The sequence below is a fragment of the Myotis myotis genome, unplaced genomic scaffold, assembly GCF_014108235.1.
Source record: "Myotis myotis isolate mMyoMyo1 unplaced genomic scaffold, mMyoMyo1.p scaffold_m19_p_3, whole genome shotgun sequence".
Classification (NCBI taxonomy): Eukaryota; Metazoa; Chordata; class Mammalia; order Chiroptera; family Vespertilionidae; genus Myotis; species Myotis myotis.
Window position 1 is genome coordinate 11,165,474 of NW_023416335.1, and position 6,479 is coordinate 11,171,952.

The 6,479-nt window shown below is 40.2% G+C and overlaps 1 pseudogene; it reads right to left on the bottom strand.

Annotated features, from left to right (window-relative positions):
- Positions 1-2,636: 2,636 nt before the first annotated feature.
- LOC118651877 lies at positions 2,637-3,230 on the bottom strand (annotated as a pseudogene).
- Positions 3,231-6,479: the final 3,249 nt, after the last annotated feature.

Consider the following 6,479-nt stretch of genomic DNA (forward strand, 5'->3'; position numbering starts at 1 on the left):
TTATGCTGTGATTGTGTTCTTTATTCATTATTTTAGTTTTTCTCCATATATAAATATATCAAGCAACTAAAATATATATATATAAATTTCAGAAAGGAAGGGAGAAGAAGAGATAGAAACATCAATCATGAGAGAGAATCATCAATCAGTTGCCCCCCCTACATGCCCCACACTGCAACCTGGGCACATGCCCTTGACCAGAATCGAACCTGGGAACCTTCAGTCCACAGGCCAACACTCTATCCACTGAGCCAAGTAGGCTAGGGCGCAACTAGTATTTTTGTGGTAGATGTTTTTTAGACATGAGAAGAGATTTTAGGTAAGACAACATATGCTTGTTTCTAGCGCATTAAATTCAGGCACATTAAAATCTGGGGATGTGCTGAGGAAAACAAAATGCTATTAAAGTTTCTCTATCTCTGTAATATCCCCAGGGAGGTTATTCAAAAAAGCTACTTACAAAGCCATTCAGTGGTTTGCCTCCTGTTAATGGCTTTAGTGGAAAGAAAACCCAGTGCAAGAGAAAACAGCAACACAATTTTTATTCAAGAATTTCACAGGGCTAAAGCATAAACTGAACCTTGACAGGAATGTGAAGAATGAATAACATTTATTCATAATTGGAAATTGATATGATGTCTGAGGGAACATGAAATACTCTTCTCCATTGTGTGCTGTGCTGTCATTCCTGTGACCATTGAAGAAGTTCATGTTACATGTGACCACAAAATCTTCAAGTGGCAAACAATAGGATATGGGTTGTAAGAAATTCCTCATGTGAATAATTAATTATTCCAAGACAAGTTGTAGGAGTACTTCAGAAAAGGGAATGGAATTCTTAACAAAAGGTGAAATTTATTAAGGACAAAACTACATATGATTCCTGTGATCACCTGTCTCCTTTGGTTTCCGAGAGACCAATATGATATTTGGGATTCATTCTAATATTCTGTATGCCAGGAATAGAGCTAAACAGGAACCATTCTGAGTGAGGTAGTAAACATGTAGTTGATTCTTAAATAGTTAAAAAGAACAATTGTGTTTTGTTATCTATTTGTATTAATTTAAGCAAATTAATTTCATTCAGTGTCATTTGGAATAACAGATGTACTATTTCTAATATCTAGGAAGGTTTTGCTAAACAAAAGAGATGAATATTAGAAAAGTCTTTAGACAAATGTTTGAAGCATAAAAAATTTTCTTGTTTTCATTTACTGCTTTCTGAAAATTTTTGGTTTTGAAATACTTTTTATTCACAAACGAACATGTAACAAATGCCAATTTTTCATAATACTTTGATAAAATATAAGTGATTTTCTGAAATAATAACCAATATAAGATTAAATGTAAATTCTTTAGGAAAGTATCTTTGACTAAGGATGATTGGGCTTCTTGTTTTCAAAAATGGCTTTGCCTAGAAAACTCTAGAATGTGTCTGGACCCATTTGCTGAGGCTGATTATCCCATGATATATGTCTGCAATTTTTCATATCAGAACAATCTCTATCTGAGGGAATCTCCATTTAAAATGATCTACTTGTCCATAAATTAGAAATTAAAAAAAATGTAGTACTGCTGAACCGGTTTGGCTCAGTGGATAGAGCGTTGGCCTGTGGACTGAGGGGTCCTGGGTTCAATTCCGGTCGAGGGCATGTACCTTGGTTGCGGGCACATCCCTAGTAGGGGGCGTGCAGGAGGCAGCTGATCGATCTCTCTCATCGATGTTTCTAACTCTCTATCCCTCTTCTTTCTTCTCTGTAAGAAATTAATAAAATATATTTAAAAAAATGTAATACTGTTTTTATTTAACTTCAAAAACATTTCAACATTCCAAACATACAAAAAATAACAAAACATTGCAAATTGTGTTTAGTACAGAAAGTTCTTGAAGTTTTATTGATGCAGTGACTCTTCACTTTGTTGACAATGAAGAGTTGTACAGTATTTCAGTATTTTTTAAAACTACCACGCTAACTAAGAAAGATCCAAACACTTTCATGCCAGCTGACCCCCTTTTTCCACAGCTAAGGATGTCAGGATGCTATGTCACGATAGACAGAAACAAGACAACCTGAAGTTAAATGGATGCTCACTGCATTGTCCAGCCTCAAAGTGCACTCCCTGAGCTGCGGCCCCTCCAAAAGGCATCTTCCTCACAGCCTCAACGCTAAGCAAAGAGCATCAAGAGCTTGTCTTGGCTGTTTGTTCTTTTTACAAACTATAGATATATGCAGTTGAGAACTCAGGATTTCTAGCCAATAACCAAACAGGTAACACCACCTTACAGATTAAAAAAAAAAAAGGAAAGAAATGCCAGAAACATCTTTAAATGCCTTGTCACACCAACAGCAAAGGACACAGGTTGAGGAGAACACAAGAGCCTTTTCATTTTAAAAATGTTTGGAAATATATACAACTTTGATATAGTTTCTGGGTGCTCCGGACACCCAGGGCCACTTCATGCAAACCACGGACAATTTCTGGAGCACTTTGAGAGACTACATATATATGATCATGATCCAATTGTATAATTAATCCTACTGAGGGCAACAGACACCTCTCAAATAAGATCTGTGTCAATTAGGGCGCTCCTACACTAAGGTACTCATTCACAAGGAGACAGATAAACAGCTTTTTTATTCCTTTTCCTCCTCCTTCTTCTCCACTTGTTCCTCCTCCTCCTCTTCATCTTCTTCCATCTTTTTCTGGGCAACTTTAGCAAGACTCTTTGCACCATAAAACTTGCCTTTAGACTTATAGTTGGCGAGATCCTTCTCATACTTCTTCAGTTTTGCAGCCTTATTGTTGTAAGGCTGCTTTTCACTGTCACTTAAGTTACTCCACATCTCGCTCAGCTTCTTTGCTACATCTCCAATAGAAATTCCAGGGTTTGTGGATTTGACCTTGGGGCGGAATTCTTAGCAGAAAAGGAAAAATCCAGACGTTGGCCTTTTGGGGACATTTGGTTCCTTCTTCTTGCCTCCCTTAGCTGGTCCATAATCCTTCATTTCCCGATCATAGTGTACTTTATCTGCCTTTGCCATCTCATCAAATTTAGATTTCTTTTTTGCTGACATTGTCTTCCACCTCTCAGAACACTTCTTAGAAAATTCTGCAAAACTGACTGGAACTTCTGGGTTTTTCTTCTTGTGTTCCTCTCTGCATGTCTGCACAAAGAAGGCATAAGCAGACATCTTGCCCTGTGGCTTCTTGGGATCACTGTTAGCCATCCTGACTGTATTGTTCACTAGTCTTGGCTACGCAGGGTACAAGGTGAGGCTCAGTGCTCCCCAGCCTCATGCCAGCTGCCTCCACGAGAGCTGCCTCAATTTATTTTTTTAATTTTCTAATAATCATAGTCTCAAAATCAAGATAAAATAATGCCCCTTCTTCCCCAAACAACAACAAAAAACCTGAGCAAATCCTGTGGACTCGATAATGACTTGGAGGTTTGGATGGAAAATACCTTTAGCAGTATGCCAGTACACTCACTAAAACTTTGGTCTGCTGCTAAATGGGAATTTGGCTGTGAATTATTCATTTAATAAATCATTATGTTACAAAGCAGGTAAAAATTTCTGACAAAAACACAAGACAATAAATAGTTCTTGAACCAAAAACAATGAGAGATTCGCTATCTTGTTTAAACTGTGTTAAATAACATTAAATGTTTACATGGTGGGAAATTGGTGTTACAACTGTGAGTCTCCTCTTCACTCATGAAAGCATGTAGAATAGTTTGATTTTAAAGAATATTCAATTTGTAATTATATTCTTCTGTAAATATATGCTTTCCCTGAGACCAAGATTTATAGTAATAGGCCAAAATGATATAAAAAGGTAAGAATATAATTGAAATACAAAATAATACTCTGAGAAAATTAAGTAAATTTACAATCACAAAATAAGAGGAATTCTTTTCTGCCAATTTCAGAAATTCAATAATACTTATATTTCAATTGAGTTGTATAACATAGTGAGCATACACTTAGACCTAGGATATAGAGGGAGTCCCCCAAAATGCATACACATCCTATCTAATAATAGAGAAACATGGTAATTAACCGTAACTCTGCTACCCTTCCCATTGGCTAATCAGCGAGATATGCAAATTAACTGCAAACCAAGATGGCGGCCGGCAGCCACACAGCTGAAGCGAACATGAGACTTGCTTGCTCCAGTAACGGAGGAAGCCAAGGTTCCCCTGCCGCAGCCCAGCACTGAGTTCCAGATGCAACAATGTTGCAATTATAGAAGCTAAACAAACCCAGAAACTTGCTTTCAGCTGCCAGCGGGCTCAGAGCTTAGAGCACCAGTGATGGCAACAGAGTTTCAATTATAGAAGCTAAACAAACCCAGATACCTGCTTTCAGCCAGCCACAGCCTCAGAGCTGGAGCCGGCTCGCAGCTTGAGTGACAGCTATAGAAGGTAAATAAATCCCAGAATAAAAAAAAAGGAAAAAAAAGAGGCTGGGAGCTTCAGTAGCCCGCCAGCCTGAAAACAGCCCTCAGCCCCTCACCCAGACTGGCCAGGCACCCCAGTGGGGACCCCCACCCTGAAGGGGGTGTGACCAGCTGCAAACAGCCATCAGCCCCTCATCCAGGCTGGCCAGGCACCCAAGCGGGACCCCCACCCTGATCCAGGACACCCTTCAGGGCAAACCAGCCAGCCCCCACCCGTGCACCAGGCCTCTATCCTATATAGTAAAAGGGTAATATGCAAACTGACCCTAACAGCAGAAAGACTGGGAATGACTGGTCACTATGACACACACTGACCACCAGGGGGCAGATGCTCAATGCAGGAGCTGCCCTCTGGTGGTCAGTGCACTCTCACAGCGGGGAGCTCTGCTCAGCCACAAGCCAGGCTGATGGCTGCCAGTACAGCGGTGGTGGTGGGAGCCTCTCCTGCCTCCTCAGCAGCGCTAAGGATGTCCAACTGCAGCTTAGGTCTGCTCCCTGCTGGCAAGTGGGCATCCCCCGAGGGCTGCCGGGCTGCCAGAGGGATGTCTGATTGCCATCTTAGGCCCAATCCCTGGGAAGCAGGCCTAAGCCAGCAAGTGGTCACCCCCGAGGGGTCCCAGACTGCGAGAGGGCATAGGCCGGGCTGAGGGACCCCCTACCCCCGAGTGCACAAATTTTTGTGCACTGGGCCTCTAGTATTTTAATAATTATAAAGGCAGTGTTTATTAAAATACATTTCACTTTCACTTAATAGCTATCAGCTGCTAAAATGTGTATACATTTTTTTGGGAAACCCTATATGAATCTGCTTTGCTTCAAGTTTTCTCATTTATTAGCTGTGTGGTCTCTGGCAAGTCACTTATCCTCTCCATTGCTTTGATTCATCAACTGTAAAATGAGGAGAATAGTAATATCTACCTTGTGCTATTGGGAGGGTTTTATAAATTAATGAAGGAATGCATACAGGACAATGTTTGGCATTTAGCAACCACTGGATAGAAGTGAGAGAGTATTAGTTCTTCCCTAATTTTCTGGAGTTTCAGTTCTAATCTAACTCTAATGAGGATTTTAATTTTGCTTTGGACATTTTAGTGTCTTGGAAATCCTCTTTTATGAGTGTCACCTCTGAAATAAACTCAATCTGCATTGGCATTTCCTGATGCAAAAAGTGCTCTAGTGTTAAGCAAGTGGCCCCTGGAGCCAGAGTCTCTGGTTTTCAATCTCAGTTCTGCCAATTCACTTTGTGCAAACTGGGGCAAGTTACCTAAACCTGTTCCTCAGTTTCTACATCTGCAAATCTACTTCATACAGTTGTCGCGAGAATTGAGTTTAAAAATCACTATAAAAGTAACAACTATTTACAGTCTTTTAAATAAATGTTTTATTTCTATAGATGCTTTTCTGTTCCTGTCTCATGGACAGTGTGTCTTTTGCATCTTACTGAAGGAGAGAGAGTAAGCTGACATTTCTTTCAGTTTCTTATTTTATGTGAAAGCATTTTCATAATTCTGCTCTTTACTCTTGACTCCATTTCATGGTTTGTTTTTTATATAAATACTTCACTTTGAGAGGGGAAAGATTAAAACTTTTTGTAAACCCTCATTCAAGGACATGCTTAGAGAAAGGGAAGGAGGGAGGGAGACAAACAGAAACAGAGAGAGAGAGAGAGAGAGAGAGAGAGAGAGAGAGAGAGAGAGAGAGAGAGAGAGAGAGAGAGAGAGATGCATTGATATGAGAGAGAAATATGGATAGGTTGCCTTCCATAGGTTCCCCAATCAGGGACTGAACCTGCAACTGAGGCATGTGCTGTGACTAGGAATTCAACTAGCAACCCTTTGGTGCACAGGACTACACTCAACCAAATGAGCCACTCCAGTTGGGCAAGAGGGGAAAGATGTTTATCAGGCCCAAAGTTTTTTGTTGACATAGCATCAGATTTGGATCACACTTGACCTGTTTGCTCTGCTCCTGAGTTGGTGGAATCCTTTTATAGATTTAATTAGAGGTCCGATGCG